Below are 17,498 nucleotides of genomic sequence, written 5' to 3' on the forward strand. Positions count from 1 at the left end.
TCCACCGCCATCACATCCTGATTCAGTATGATAATACACAGCCCCATGTCTCATGACGAACCATCAAACAGGCAAAGCGTCAATACAGGACTAAGATTGAATCCTACTACACCGGCTCTGACGCTCGTTGGATGCGGCAGGGCTTGGAAACTATTACGGACTACAAAGGGAAACCCAGCCGTGAGCTGCCTAGTGACGTCAGCCTACCAGACGAGCTACAGTAAATGCTTTATATGTATGCTTCGAGGCAAGCAACAATGAAGCATGCATAAGGGCACCAGCTGTTCCGGACGACTATGTGATCACGCTCTTTGTAGCCGATGTGAGCAAGACCTTTAAACAGGTCAACATTCAGAAGGCCGCGGGGCCAGATAGATTACCAGGACGTGTACTTAGAGCATGCGCGGATCAACTGTCAAGTGTCTTCACTGACATTTTCAATCTCTAGTCTGTAAAACCTACATGTTTCAAGCAGACGACCATAGTCCTTGTGCCCAAGGAAACGATGGTAACCTGCCTAAATGACTACCTCCCCATAGCACGGCGTTAGCCATGAAGTGCTTTGAAAGGCTGGTCATGACTCACATCAACACCATCATCCCGGAAACCCTAGACCCACTCCAAATTCGCATACCGCCCCAACAGATCCACAGATGACGTAATCTCAATCGCACTCCACACCGCCCTTTCCCACCTGGACTTAAGGAACACCTATGTGAGAATGCTGTTCATTGACTACAGCTCAGTGTTCAACACCATAGTGCCCTCAAAGCTCATCACTAAGCTAAGGACAACAACCTCAATGTGAGCAAAACAAAGGAGCTGATCATGGACTACAGGAGGGCCGAACATTAACATCGACAGGGCTGTAGTGGAGCGGGTCGAGAGTTTCAAGATCCTTGGTGTCCACATCACTAACAAACTTGCATGGTCCAAACACACCAAGACACTCATGAAGAGGGCACAATAACACATTTTTCCCCTCAGGAGACTGAAAAGATTTGGCATAGGTCCACAGATCCTCAAAAAGTTCTACAGCTGCTCCATTGAGAGCATCCTGACCAGTTGCATCACTGTCTGGTATGGCAACTGCTAGGCATCCGACCGTAAGGTAGTGCATACAGCCCAGTACATCACTGAGGCCAACCTTCCTGTCATTCAGGACCTATATACTCGGCGGTGTCAGAGGAAGGCCCAAAAAATGGTCAAAGATTCCAGTCATCCAAGTCATAGACTGTTCACTCTGCTACTGCACGGCAAGCGGTACCGGAGCGCCAAGTCCAGGTCCAAAAGGCTCCTTATTAACAGCTTCTACCCCCAAGCCATAAGACTGCAGAACAATTAATAAAATGGCCACCCGGACTATTTACTTATACATCGCCCCCTTTGTTTTTACACTGCTGCTACTCGCTGTTTATTGTCTATGCATAGTCACTGTCTCCCTACCTACATGTACAAATTACCTCAACTAACCTATACCCCCCGTACATTGACTCGGTACCGGTACCCTCTGTATATAGTCTCATTATTGTTATGTTGATTGTGTTACTTTTTTTTGTTTTACTTGAGTTTATTTAGTAAAGTTTATTTTCTTGAACTGCATTGTTGGTTAAGTGCTTATAAGTAAGCTTTTCACAGTAAGGTCTACTACACCTGTTGTATTCAGCTCATGTGACAAATAAAATTGGATTTGATTTGAAGGGTCTGAAGTCCTGGAAGCTGGAAATGTCCCAGTTCTTTTATGGCCTGCATACTCACCAGACATGTCACCTATTGAGCATGTTTGGGATGCTCTGGATCAACGTGTACGGCAGCGTGTTCCAGTTCCCACTAATATCCAGAAACTTCACACAGCCATTGAAGAGGAGTGGGACAACATTTTACAGGCCACAATCAACAGCCTGATCAACTCTATGCAAAGGAGATGTGTCATGCTGCATGAGGCAAATGGTGGTCACAAGATACTGACTGGTTTTCTGATCCACGCCCCTACCTTTTTTGTAAGGTATCTGTGACCGACAGATCCCTATCTGTATTCCCAGTCATGTGAAATCCATAGATTAGGGCCTAATTTATTTATTTCAATTGACCGATGTCCTTATATGAACAGTAACTCACTAACTCATCTTTGAAACTGTTGCATGTTGCATTTATATTTTTGTTCAGTGTATATATTATTTTTTGCTACTGCAGGTACCGCTAGCTATCGTTAGTCGGCAGTACCTGCATTAACATTCCGCTCATTTTCATCCTATAGCTTGTTCTCCATCTCCTTTTTAAATAGTTAGCCTACGTGTTTTCAGCATTTTTATTTCCTTGACTGATCAAGGACATTTTCTCATGCTCTCTCTTGACTCTCTGCAGAAGACATATAGTGAGCAGTATGTTTGGAACATCAAATCTCAATAAAATCGCAGTATCGTATCACAATACATATAGAATCGTGAGAATCGCAATACATATCGTATCGGAACATAATTATCGCGAGAATATTGTATTGTGAGGTCCCTGGCAATTCCCAGACGTATAAGACATTGTAACCTAGTTTCTGATTCGAGCTTGTCTGTGGCTCAAACCAATGGACTAATATTTAGACATGAAGGCAGGTGGTTCTGAGAATGCTGCTGCTGGGTATCGCTGTTCCTGTGGGATGTGTCTGTGGGGACATTGTGCTACCGTACATTGGTGCTAAGTTTGCAGGTCAACAGTTTGCATAACATAACTACTCCACCCCCAATTACATTCTGGATGAGAGAGTGAGGGTTTTGCACATAACCCTGACTGTCCAAAATGCCCAAATCACACTGGAACAAAGGTTGAGGCAGACAGGAAGCAACCCGCTAGATTATAAATTATGTAAAAGAGTACACTGCAGTGGTAGGCCTACTCATTAGTAGGATGTTATTTTGATGGGTATGCCTCTCTTTCTGAGTAAAATACCAACCACACTTCCTTCAATTAATCATGCTTCACTCTCCAAAATATTCTGACCATGAACAGAACAATGCATTTCCAACACAGCTGTAAACACATGTTGCATTTTATAGTATTATACATGCATAGGCCTACAATAAATGAAGCCCGTCTAAGTGGTGGACTAAAATACATTTTATAGTATTATACATGCATAGGCCTACAATAAATGAAGCCCGCCTAAGTGGTGGACTAAAATACATTTTATAGTATTATACATGCATAGGCCTACAATAAATGAAGCCCGCCTAAGTGGTGGACTAAAATACATTTTATAGTATTATACATGCATAGGCCTACAATAAATGAAGCCCGCCTAAGTGGTGGACTAAAATACATTTTATAGTATTATACATGCATAGGCCTACAATAAATTAAGCCCGCCTAAGTGGTGGACTAAAATACATTTTATAGTATTATACATGCATAGGCCTACAATAAATGAAGCCCGCCTAAGTGGTGGACTAAAATACATTTTATAGTATTATACATGCATAGGCCTACAATAAATGAAGCCCGCCTAAGTGGTGGACTAAAATACATTTTATAGTATTATACATGCATAGGCCTACAATAAATGAAGCCCGCCTAAGTGGTGGACTAAAATACATTTTATAGTATTATACATGCATAGGCCTACAATAAATTAAGCCCGCCTAAGTGGTGGACTAAAATACTGGAGGAAAAACATCCATAGCCAGTCAGAGCTGAATTTTTTCCAAAAAGGTTAATAATTCATAGACTCCTTTTCTCTTATTTCACCCTCTGCCTGGCAGAGGCAGCAACAGAGGTAGGGGCCTTAGGTGGGCTGAGAACAGACCAGGTCAATGCTGGACTTTAGCAGGTGACTGTAAGCAGTGGGTCTGTGCCTTTCACTGCCTATACAGACTCAGTCTAGTCAGCCTAATTTATGTTGTCTGGTAAACAGACAACACGTAACAGGGTGTGTTGAAGGGGATGTGGAGTTAGGGGACATTAGGAGGGTATGTTATGTGATTGTATAGGTGAAAAGTGAATTGCGAAAGTTGAAATAGATAACACAAATTATAGATTATAATGATTGATTTTGATTTTTCAGAATTGCTCAATCCATTAGTATGATTGTACTTCCTAATTTCGAAAATAATGTAGTCTATTATAGTCTTGTGAATTCAAACCATAGAGATGTATAGAGGACTCTAGCACCCAAAATCCTGTTTTAACATAGGCACTGGCATTGAGGACTTTCACCATCTTGAAATAGTCAACTGGGTGGGACTTCCTATGGGTTAAGGAAGGATTACATAATTCCATCCAGGTCATCAGGAGGATCAACCCAATGAATTATACTTGTGAGCAAACATTCCATAACTGCAAGTGGCAGTAAATCACCAACCTTGGCTTTACCTGTTCAAATAACACAGTATGTATCCTTTCAATTTGTTTAGTCATAGAAGTAGCTAGTAGAAGAATGAAATTGACTACTTAAAAATGGAGATGACTCTGCCCGTACTCTCACAGACGCCATAATGTGACAGATACAACGTTGCGATCTCTATACATCTATATCAGCGTTTCCCAAACTCGGTCCTCGGGACCCCAAGTGGTACATATTTTGTTTTTTGCCCTGACACTACACAGCTGATTCAAATGATCAAAGCTTGAGGAGTAGTTGGTTATTTGAATCAGCTGTGTCGTGCAAGGGTAACCCTGATCTAGATGATTCAAACAAAACGCTGTCTTGTGCAATGACTGTAAAAAAGAGAGGTGTCTTGCAGCACCATCTATTGGTAAAATATTTGACTAAACCAGGTCATCATTAATTGCACATGTCCTAAGAGTTCACATGCTGGAACTACACAGCCATTATTTGCATTTTGGGGTAATGGCTACATGTCAACAAGCATTCCATACTCCAGCCCTGTTATGAAGCGGGATGGTGGAGGATGGTTTGAGGAGCGTGCTTGTTTGAAATGGAAAAGCTTTTCGGTAGCTTTTGTTAAAGGAGAATATCAAGAGGAAGCAGCTGCGTTATAAGTGGGATGCACTGTTGAGCGCTACTGTAACAGTATAACGTTAGAACGTCCCCTCGCCCATACCCGGGCGCGAACCAGGGACCCTCTGCACACATCAACAACAGTCACCCACGAAGCATCGTTACCCATCGCTCCACAAAAGCCGTGGCCCTTGCAGAGCAAGGGGAACAACTACTTCAAGGTCTCAGAGCAAGTGATGTCACCGATTGAAACGCTATTTAGCGTGCAACACCGCTAACTAAGCTAGCCATTTCATATCCGTTACACTCACCCCCCTTTTGACCTCCTCCTTTTCCGCAGCAACCAGTGATCCGGGTCAACAGCATCAATGTCACAGTATAACTTTAAACCGTCCCCTCGCCCATACCCGGGCGTGAACCAGGGACCCTCTTCACACATCAACAAGTCACCCACGAAGCATCGTTACCCATCGCTCCACAAAAGCCACGGCCCTTGCTGAGCAAGGTGAACAACTACTTCAAGGTCTCAGAGCAAGTGACGTCACCGATTGAAACGCTATTTAGCGCGCACCACCGCTAACTAAGCTAGCCGTTTAACATCCGTTACACTACATCCCGAAGGGTTTGTGCTGATTGTACAGAGATTGTGACAGCTGGTTAAATGGCGTCCCTTGAAAAGGCAAGAATAAGATGTATGTCAGGAGAAGTGCAGTATTATCATAAGGAGACGAATACTTGGAATACTGAGGAAGAATGGAGGGAAAAAGAGAGTCAGAGGAGGTCTGAGAGAAAGAGGGAGGAAGATGGCGGGAAAAGGGAGATGGTTTGTTAAAGAAGAATGGTAGAAAGTGTAAGCAGAGTGAGCTGAAGACAGTAGGAGAAATGGAAGTTAATGAGGTTGAAGTATCAGAGTTGTTAAGAGTGATGAAGTTCTCAGGCCCAAGGCTTGCACTGAGGGTCAGGATAAAGATGAGTCTGTGAAAGTAGGAGTGAAGTTTTTGGGAAAAGTGGACCCTTGCCTTTTCGCAGATCCATTTGTGGTTTCAGGGTGGGTGAAAACAGAGTTGGGGGCTGTGGAAACGGTGAGGGTAACCAGAAGTGGTCTTGTGATAATTGTTTGTGTTTCTGCTGGTCAGAGGGAGAAGGCGCTCCGTGTTAAACAAATGGGGGCAAGAAATGTGAATTGTTTTGCTCTCAAGAAAAGATTGCCATTGAAATGAGTGATTACTGGGGTAGCAGTAAATGTAAAAGTTGTCCAACTGAAGGCGAAGATTCCCGTTGTTTGTGATGCTTGTCGTTTGGTGCGACGCAGACAGAGTGGTGTGAGTGGTGAAACAGAAGAGTCTTTGCTCGACAAAGTTTGTTAGGATATATACATTTGAAGTCGGAAGTTTACAAATGCTTAGGTTGGAGTCATTAAAACTCGGTTTTCAACCACTCCACATATTTCTTGTTAAAAAACTATAGTTTTGGCAAGTCGGTTAGGACATCTACTTTGTTCATGACACAAGTAATTTTTCCAACAATTGTTTACAGACAATTTATTTCACTTACAATTCACTGTATCACAAATCCAGTGGGTCAGAAGTTTACATACACTAAGTTGACTGTGCCTTTGAACAGCTTGGAAAATTCCAGAAAATGATTTCATGGCTTTAGAAGCTTCTAATAGCCTAATTTACATAATTTGAGTCAAGTGGAGGTGTACCTGTGGATGTATTTCAAGGCCTACCTTCAAACTCAGTGCTTCTTTGCTTGACATCATGGGAAAATCTAAAGAAATCAGCCAAGACCAAGTCTGGTTCATCCTTGGGAGCAATTTCCAAACACCTGAAGGTACAACATTCATCTGTACAAACAATAGTATGCAAGTGGGACAACGCAGCCGTCATACCGCTCAGGAAGGAGACGCATTCTGTCTCCTAGAGATGAACGTACTTTGGTGCGAAAAGTGCATATCAATCCCAGAACAACAGCAAAGGACCTTGTGAAGATGCTGGAGGAAACAGGTACAAAAGTATCTATATCCACAGTAAAACAAGTCCTATATCGACATAACCTGGAAGGCTGCTCAGCAAGGAAGAAGCCACTGCTCCAAAACCGCCATAAAAAAAAGCCAGACTAAGGTTTGCAACTGCACATGGGGACAAATATCGTACTTTTTGAAGAAATGTCCTCTGTGTAGGAGGGAGGTTCCTAGGTGTGAGAAGTGTGCTGAAGGGTATGAGACAAAGGAATGTGTTGCATTGGGGAAAGTAGTGGTATGTGATAATTGTAGTGGTGCCCTTGTGGCTGGGGATCAGAATTGTCCCGTGCGAGAGAAGCAGGTCGAGGTTTCCAGGGTTAGAGTTGTGCAGAAGTTGTCGTGTTCTGAGGTTGTGAAGAAAGTAGAGGAAGATGGATCAAGGGGGAGGGATCCTGAGAGGTGGTGTGAGTAGTAGATCTGTACCAATACAGAAGGATAAACCAACAAGTGAAATATGTTTCAGTAAGATTGGATTTTTAGCATTTATAGCAATGGTTATCAACTGTACTGCATAGATGGAATGTAAGTGGCAGAAAATGTAGGTTGTGGTGGCAGCTGCAGACAGGTATTTGGGTGTGCGAGACTTGACATTGGAAGAGTTACAGGGTGTTGGCCTGAGGTAGGACTAAATAGATTAAATACTGGAGTAGGGTGGTGTTATTTTTGATTTGTAATTATTTTTGTGAGTGTTGTGTTCGATTTATTTTTTTCAAGCAAAGTATAAGGGAGTTGTACTCCAGTCTAGTAGGTGGCAGTAATGCAACATTTATCGGACGCCGTTAAACCTCTTCGAAGAAGACTCCAGCCCTTGTTGGTGGCAGTGATGGACGTTACGAGACTGTTGTGAGGAAGACTGCAAATGACATTTCCTGTGCATATCGGAAATGTGTTTTATTGTTAGCGAAAATGTTGCTAGCTAACTAATGTCGAATATAAGATAGGTTGGAAGGAACGGATGTGGGAAATGGAAGATGGCGGAAACTGAGGTTTTGATTGAAACTGCTAATGAGTCAAGTGAAGCTAATAGTATAGAAAGTGTGACTGAGTTGGTTACAGTGGCCGAAGAAAAAGGGAAACGAAGTAAAGCTATGTTGGAAAATAGGAAACCACTAGAATTGTTTTTGGTCAGAGACAGGGTTTTGGATCAATGCTACTTTCACCTAAAATAACATTCCCAAATCTAACTGTCTGGAGAACTGAAGCAAGGATATGCATATTCTTGATACCATTTGAAATTAAACACTTTGAAGTTTGTGGAAATGTGAAATGAATGTAGGAGAATATAATCCATTAAATCTGTTAAAAGATAAGATAATATTTTGAAATGCAAGAAAAAGGCCACAATGTATTGTTACAGTTTAGGCGCAATTTAGATTTGGGCCTCTAGAAGGCAGCAGTGCTTGTGCAAAGTTTTAGACTGATCCAACAAACCATTGTGTTTCTGTTCAAAATGTTGTATCAAGTTTGCCCAAATGTTTCTAATTGGTTTATTAATCCATTTTCAAGTTCATAACTGTGCACTCTCCTCGAACAGTAGCATGGTATTCTTTCACTGCACTGTAATAGCTACTGTAAATTGGGCAGTGCCGTTAGATTAACAAGAATTTAAGCTTTCATATCAGATATGTCTATGTCCTGGGACATTTTCTTGTTACTTACAACCTCATGCTAATCACATTAGCGCACATTAGCTCAACCGTCCCGTGGGGCAGGGACACCGATCCCGTAGAGGTTTTAATGTCTCCAGGAAAATATGGAATGTGTTGGAGGAAAGTGTGGAGTCGGTGAGAGTCACAAGATGTGGGCTTATTTAGATTTAAAGGCAGATGATATAACTGAATACATTAATGGAGTGGTTGGTGCACGTTGATTGACCTGTAAGGTGGAAGGAGAAAATAACTTAACTTCCATTCTATTGTTCTTAGATTTAGTCTCTCCCTTCTCATATAAAGTTAGGATTCATGAGATACCCTGTAAGAGCTTTTGTGCGCAAGCCCCTTCAGTGTCATAAATGTAAAATATTTGGTCATGTGTCAAGTGTGTGCAGAACGGAAGAATATCTTATGCCAGATGAAGGGAAATGCTGCAACTGTGGAGGTGAATATGCGCCTGAATTCTTGGGGTGCCCTGTTAGGGTGAAGGAGAATGAAGTGGCAAGGGCAAGTGTCCAGCGTCTCCTGTCTGGAGGTGGTGAGAGAATTGGAAGGAATGAGGGGTGGGGAAGAAGCAATGGTAGTAGAGCCATCATGACCCGAGGGATAGTGAAATGCTACATGTTAAAAAGGTGGACTAAAAAGGTGTATTATTTATTGCAATGGTCATAAACTGTACATCACAAGCGGAGAAGTCTTTCACAGTCGAGACGGTGCAAGAACTCCTGTCGGTGAATGTAGCTCTATCAACAGGCCGATGAGCAAGGATGTATTGTAATGACCTGACTAGATCATAAAGGAACAATTGTCCAGACTGAGGCTTGATTTTACGAATTGACGGTTTATTAACCCAACTTTACACAGGCTACTGTTAGGCTGTTAGCCCACGCCAAATAAATGAAAGATACCCCACAAGCCAACCGTGACCTTCTCTTGTGAAGCCCAGACATAAGAGAGAGAGCAATGGCTAAACCTGGTCTTAACTTCCAATGCTCCATCCCCTGCCCAAACCCCCTCCACGCCACTCCGCCAATTGCTAGGATGCCCGGCATCAGAACATTCCAGGCATTCCCGGGATTGGCAGATAGCAGGTTGATTGCCATGTCGGACCCCGCGAACACTGGTAAGTACAACACAACCCACTAATAGCCTAACACATAACACACAGCTGTCTGTGCGGGTCGCTACACAGCCCCCCCCACCACAAAGTCCCTCATCCCCGAGGGAACAAACAAAGTCTCTGAAGTGACCCGGAGGTCTCCTTTGCCTGCGTGGCCGTGATGGTCGCAGTGTCCAGATGTGAAACAGGGGGCTCCATCCGTGGCAGGGGGCTGCCTCTCTGGGACCCAGGGAATGAAGGAAGGGATATGGGGGACAAGGAAGCGGGAATGGGGAATGCAGTCTGTGGCTCTGGGGAACCACGCGGTGACACAGGGAGGGAGACAGGGGGGGTGGGCTGTCTGGAGCCTTGTCTGCGACACCTGGGGGTGGGTGCCTGGAGAATGTCATTGCCAGAGAGGGGAATTGTGGGGGTCCCTGGGGTTTGGGGAGAAGAGGCCCCTCTGTATGGGGATAACCTGTCCAGGTGCAATGCCACTTTTCTCCCCCCGGGAGGAAGCTGCACCCGGTAAAAAACCTCCCGTACCCTCTTCAGGACGCTGCAGGGTCCCACCCTGTGACTGTCCAACTTGGGGCATCTGCCTTTTTTTCTTAGGGGGCTGTAGACCCAGACCAGCTCCCCAGCCACAAAGTGCCTTCCCGGGTGTGCACGCCGTAGTTCCTTTTCTGCCTCACACCTGCATTCACCAGCTGCTCTCTGGCGAAAGTCCTGGAGTCTCCAGGGGAACATGAGGGCTATCCAGGGGCCGACCAAACACCATCTCCGCAGGGGTGTGGATCTCTTTCTGAGTCTGACTGTGCTGTCAGGCTCAGCATGCTCATGGGGCTGATATCGCTGGTCCGAATGTCAGTCGTGAAGCTAATAGCAGTGATGCCCACTGCAAGTAGCTCATGGATGTGTTTCAACAATACTGTGTAACTCCGGTAGGGCAACATCTGAAAAATAGCACCTACTTGGTAGTGTGTACCGGGGCTCAAGGTGCTTGACCAGTCGGCGAAAGCCAACATCACCCACGACAAAGAACGGTTGATTGTCAAGGGCAAAGAATTCCATTATCTTTGCGTTAATGGATTTTGCCTTGGAGTTGTCTCGCTGAAATGTTCTTACTCTTTCAAATGACTGCTCGACTTGAACTAATTTACAGTGGGGCAAAAAAGTATTTAGTCAGCCACCAATTGTGCAAGTTCTCCCACTTAAAAAGATGAGAGAGGCCTGTAATTTTCATCATAGGTACACTTCAACTATGACAGACAAAATTAGAAAAAAATCCAGAAAATCACATTGTAGGATTTTTAATGAATTTATTTGCAAATTATGGTGGAAAATAAGTATTTGGTCACCTACAAACAAGTAAGATTTCTGGCTCTCACAGACCTGTAACTTCTTCTTTAAGAGGCTCCTCTGTCCTCCACTCGTTACCTGTATTAATGGCACCTCTTTGAACTTGTTATCAGTATAAAAGACACCTGTCCACAACCTCAAACAGTCACACTCCAAACTCCACTATGGCCAAGACCAAAGAGCTGTCAAAGGACACCAGAAACAAAATTGTAGACCTGCACCAGGCTGGGAAGACTGAATCTGCAATAGGTAAGCAGCTTGTTTTGAAGAAATCAACTGTGGGAGCAATTATTAGGAAATGGAAGACATACAAGACCACTGATAATCTCCCTTGATCTGGGGCTCCACGCAAGATCTCACCCCGTGGGGTCAAAATGATCACAAGAACAGTGAGCAAAAATCCCAGAACCACACGGGGGGACCTAGTGAATGACCTGCAGAGAGCTGGGACCAAAGTAACAAAGCCTACCATCAGTAACACACTACGCCGCCAGGGACTCAAATCCTGCAGTGCCAGACGTGTCCCCCTGCTTAAGCCAGTACATGTCCAGGCCCGTCTGAAGTTTGCTAGAGAGCAATTGGATGATCCAGAAGAAGATTGGGAGAATGTCATATGGTCAGATGAAACCAAAATAGAACTTTTTGGTAAAACCTCAACTCGTCGTGTTTGGAGGACAAATAATGCTGAGTTGCATCCAAAAAACACCATACCTACTGTGAAGCATGGGGGTGGAAACATCATGCTTTGTGGCTGTTTTTCTGTAAAGGGATCAGGACGACTGATCCGTGTAAAGGAAAGAATGAATGAGGCCATGTATCTTGAGATTTTGAGTGAAAACCTCCTTCCATCAGCAAGGGCATTGAAGATGAAACGTGGCTGGGTCTTTCAGTATGACAATGATCCCAAACACACCGGGCAACGGAAGGAGTGGCTTCGTAAGAAGCATTTCAAGGTCCTGGAGTGGCCTAGCCAGTCTCCAGATCTCAACCCCATAGAAAATCTTTGGAGGGAGTTGAAAGTCCGTGTTGCCCAGCAACAGCCCCAAAACATCATTGCTCTAGAGGAGATCTGCATGGAGGAATGGGCCAAAATACCAGCAACAGTGTGTGAAAACCTTGTGAAGACTTACAGAAAACGTTTGACCTTTGTCATTGCCAACAAAGGGTATATAACAAAGTATTGAGATAAACTTTTGTTATTGACCAAATACTTATTTTCCACCATAATTTGCAAATAAATTCATTAAAAATCCTACAATGTGATTTTCGGGATGTTTTTCCCCCTCATTTTGTCTGTCATGGTTGAAGTGTACCTATGATGAAAATTACAGGCCTCTCTCATCTTTTTAAGTGGGAGAACTTGCACAATTGGTGGCTGACTAAATACTTTTTTGACCCACTGTAGTTGTTGGTAGTGTGCTCTTAGTATGTTTATATTTTTGTTCTGTGTAGCGCTGTATTTTTCATGGCGTCATCTACCTACATTATATAGCTATGCACGTCAGCTTCGACATCGGTTTTGCACATCAGCGTTCAACTAGACATCGGGCTGACGCCGATGTTGGCATTTTTAGCAAATATCGGCCAATTCCGATATGCTCACCAATATATTGTGCATCCGTAATAATTACACTCTTAGCAAAAATGTTTCTTTAATTTGCAATATGTAGAATCTATGAGAATAGAGGTTCAGAACTTTTGTGAAGCAGCACAGTTGAGAGGTAGATGGGAGGGGTTGAGTGGAGCTGAAGGATGGGATTAAAAACAAACAAGAGTCCGTAAAATGTATATAGTATGTATAAGCTGGAAGTAGAAGCCTAAGTGTTGCTGTCCATTAGTTTACACCACTTAGGGGAGATGGAAGGGTTAGGGGAAAATAATAAAGTAATTTTGCTTTGTCATTATGGGGTATTGTGTGTACGTTGTGTTTTATTTAATCCATTTTAGAATAAGGCTGTAACATAACAAAATGTGGAAAAGGTCAAGGGGTCTGAATACTTTCCCGAATATGCAATATTAAAGCTGATCTGTATGAAAATACACTTTAATAAAACATGACTTTCTATACAAAATGCTGGAGTATAGAGCCACATGTAACATTTCAGCTTCATTGTCCAAATACATATGGTGTGGACTTCATATACACGTGCATATAGTCATTTATATGCACTTGTGTGTGTATATGGTTCGGTCATTAACTAAGTTTAATGAGGCTGGAAAAATCATTGTGGTGAAATATGTATTTCGCTGCATATGTTTAAGTGTGTGTGATTGATAGCACTGTATTTGTGTCCGTTTGAAGAAGTGAGTGTGCATTTATTTAAATACGTGTTTTTTTTCTTCTTCTGATGAGCAGAGCAGTCAGCCCAAGCTGGAGGTGTTCCAGGAGATGCTGAGTAAGCACCCCAGTGTGTTCTATCCCTCCCGCACTCCCAAGAGCTTGTTGGTGCACTGGCAGCTACTCAAATAGTACTATCTGCTGGAGGACCAGAGTGGTGAGAGAAACTCAACTGGGATTATCTGTTCATTACACAGTTTACATCCCAAATGGCACCCTATTCCCTTGTAGTTGGTCAAAAGTAGTGGTGCCATTTGGGACACTGTTAGCCCATCACTTGACATCCATGGAGTGTAGTTACTATATTTATTTAAAAAAAGTTAACTATACACAAATGTTTGACTGTTAAACTAAAACTAAGTGAGTTGAGCCTTATTGTATGGTTTGATTCTCTTTTGCAGTTCAACCTCTCCCTAAAGGAAACCAAGTTCTCAACTTCTCTGATGCTGAGCAGCTGGTGGATGATGCTGAGCTAAAGTAAGAGAAACGTTCTGACCACAATTAATTAAAGTTTCCCTGAGGTTAAATTCAGAACTCCTCTCGTGTCGGTCATTTTAATCAGTGTCTCTGTCTCGTTACCCAGGGAGAGCAGGGAGGAGGTGCTGGAGCATGGTGGGTTACTCAACCATAGAACCATGTATATAAATTACACATTACTAACACATAAAAAGGAGTCTAAGAAGGTGCTTCATTGACCAAATTCAGAGCAACTGAATGCATGTTAATTGTTTATTGGAGTAGAAATGATTTGCATCATCTCTCCTGCCCTTCCTCATTCTCTCCTCACTCTCAGAGCTGATGATCTCTGACCGCCATCAGAAGAAGGAGATAAGACAGCTGGAACAGGAGCTACCATGCTGGCAGGTCCTGGTGGACAGCATCACAGGTGAGCAATACAGTGCATTCGGAAAGTATTCAGACCCCTTAACTTTTTCCACATTTTGTTACGTTACAGCCTTATTGTAAAATGGATTAAATTGTTGGTTATGACGCTACAAGCTTGGCACAGCTGTATTCAAGTGCTGTCAGGTTGGATGGGGAGTCGCTGCCCAGCTATTTTCAGGTATCCATAGAGGTGTTAGATCGGGTTCATTCTGGGCTCTGGATGGTCCACTCAAGCACATTCAGAGACTTGTCCCGAAGCCACTCCTCCAGACAGACAGACAGCGTCTAACACGCTAAAGCTCAGTGGGGGAACTGACCGTACCACAGGCGCTGTGTGTATGGTGCCCTGAAACTAAAGTACCCCTCTGTTGTCTTGTTGCACCCCAAAACAGCTAATTCTGTTCAGTGGAGATGGAAAAAATAAAATAGGCATTCATCTGTGTGTAGTTAATGTTGAGCGCTTAAAGAACATTGTGGCCAGTTGGGTTAAAAAGTTTACACGTAACAATGTTTCAGTCATTATTTTCAGAGATAGCTAAACGGCCCCACCCATTGCAAGTCAAAATGTGATTGGTTCATTTCACTGTCATTCCAAAATTCGGCTCTAATACAGTTGTATGGCTGAGGCCTTCTTCTGAAGGCCTAGTCAATGGCTGACTGAGCTAGCTAGGTTTTTCAACCCAGAGACCACCAAAGAAAATCCTGATTGGATATTTTTTTCTCTTCAGCATTAATCTTTCTCTTTCCAACACAAACACAACATTTTTTATTTAATTGGAGACCCATTTTGACAGTGACCTGTTGGCTCTGTAGGCGAACTGCAGGGGGTCAAGGAGGGCATCTGTGATGGTTTTGAGGTGGGATAGAATAAGGATCTCGAATAGAATAGGGGGATTTATAGCCTAGTATCAGTCTAATTGAGGTGTAGACAATAGAACTTGTTAACGCGGCTGCATTAACTTCTAACATGGCTGCATGGGATTTGTCAGATTATAAAGTCGGGTGGTTTCGTTGCGTCCAATAGCTTTTCGGACACTGCCAACGCAAGGAACCGCTTGTGGATTTGACAAAACAACCACTATGCGGGTGTCGGCTAGTGCAGATCTGATAGAATCTAGCCCTTTATGTTGTTTTGTTCTCAGGGATGAACTCTCCAGACTTTGACAACCAGACACTGGCAGCGCTGAGAGGCCGGATGGGTCGCTACCTTATGAGGTCACGAGAGGTGAGCAGCTAATTTCAGATTTGACAGTTAACTGAATTTACATTAGACCGTCCAAGACCAAATTATATTAGCACCATAGTAAGATGACTGTGGAGCAGGTTAATTATACGGAAATGTATGCTTACAAAATATGAAAATATATGCACACATGACTAACTTGCTTTGGTCTGCTAAATGTCCTGTATTTTATGAAGCTGATCTGACTGTTCCTCTAAATCACCCTGGGCAGAGCCACCAAGGACAAGCAGATCGATGTAGATCTGTCTCTGGAAGGACCTGCCTGGAAGATCTCCAGGAAACAAGGTGACTCACTACATCACATGCAGCACCATGACATAGGTCCTCATTTAACACTGGTTGTGACTGAAATGGCACCCTATGGGGTGGCGCTATAGGCCCTGGTCAAAAATGGTGCACTATGTAAAGAATAAGATGCCATTTCAGACACACCCCCTATCTGCATTATCTGGGTCTGAAGCTGAACAACTAGTATTATCTGGACTCTACAGGGCAGTGCTTGTCTTGTCCTCACGTCACCTTAGTGAAATTATACCCTGTTAAAATGTGACTGTTTTCTGCTAAATGTCTATCATGGGGTAATATTAGCAGGACTTTACCTAGTTTGTCATTGTGTGTTTATAACTGGTTTATAATTATATGTCCATAATGTACAGGGATCATTAAACTAAAGAACAACGGAGACTTCTTCATAGCCAACGAAGGCCGCAGGCCCATCTACATAGACGGCAGACCAGTCTTGTCTGGCTACAAGTGGAAACTCAACAATAACTCTGTGGTGGAGGTGTGTGGATGGTTCTGGACAACTTAAATGGCAGGGAATATGATTGAGAAATTTGTTAAAAGTGGCAAAGTGTATATTTCATAAACAACAACAGCCACCTCTTATAATATATTTTATTTATTTTATTTCACCTTTATTTAACCAGGTAGGCTAGTTGAGAACAAGTTCTCATTTGCAACTGCGACCTGGCCATGATAAAGCATAGCAGTGTGAACAGACAACACAGAGTTACACATGGAGTAGACAATTAACAAGTCAATAATACAGTAGAAAAAAGGAGAGTCTATATACATTGTGTGCAAAAGGCATGAGGAGGTAGGCGAATAATTACAATTTTGCAGATTAACACTGGAGTGATAAATGATCAGATGGTCATGTACAGGTAGAGATTTTGGTGTGCAAAAGAGCATAAAATAAAATAAATAAAAACAGTATGCGGATGAGGTAGGTAAAAATGGGTGGGCTACTTACCGATAGACTATGTACAGCGGCAGCGATCGTGAACATGAACCTCACAAGTAACTTATCTCTCCAGATTGCCGGTCTTCGTTTTGTATTCCTGATCAACCAGCAGCTGATCTCACTCATCAAGGCAGAAGCAGCTAAGATGAACCAGCAGTGTGAGAGAGAGAGAGAGCTGTGCTGCCTCAGTGGAGCAGAGGCCAAGGCACATGCCTTTGTCTACTGCCCAGCCAGCTCCTACATACAGAGCAATGAGGTCCACATGAAGGAGCACAGACTTGAATGAAAGGAACCCAGAACCCCTTTGGTTATGGTTATACAGTGGAGTAAGAGCAGGACACCCACACACTGAGAATGGTTGTGATATTTGGTAACCTTTCCACTGCTGGGTATTTTAAGGGGAATCTTATCTCAAAGACCCTCAATTATACTTTCAAAACTACAGGACCATAACACCAGTTTAGTCTTGTTTAAATTGGCATTCATATCATGAGGTTCCACAGTGCATATAAGACAATGAATTGGTTTTAATTCTGTTTTTCCTTTTTTTCCCCCATACAGATTGGTTTAGGTTGAGCTGGTACATGCAAAAATGCATTTAGGACCAGGATAGGGAATCACTTGAAAAGGAATATTGTGTATGTATGTACAGTTGAAGTCGGAAGTTTACATACACTTTAGCCAAATACATTTAATCCT

At 43.1% G+C, this 17,498-nt stretch overlaps 1 pseudogene; it reads left to right on the forward strand.

Annotated features, from left to right (window-relative positions):
• The first annotated feature begins 9,906 nt into the window (after window positions 1-9,906).
• Window positions 9,907-17,129, forward strand: LOC115131558 (microspherule protein 1-like; annotated as a pseudogene).
• Window positions 17,130-17,498: the final 369 nt, after the last annotated feature.

This window comes from Oncorhynchus nerka, linkage group LG2, assembly GCF_034236695.1.
Source record: "Oncorhynchus nerka isolate Pitt River linkage group LG2, Oner_Uvic_2.0, whole genome shotgun sequence".
Classification (NCBI taxonomy): domain Eukaryota; kingdom Metazoa; phylum Chordata; class Actinopteri; order Salmoniformes; family Salmonidae; genus Oncorhynchus; species Oncorhynchus nerka.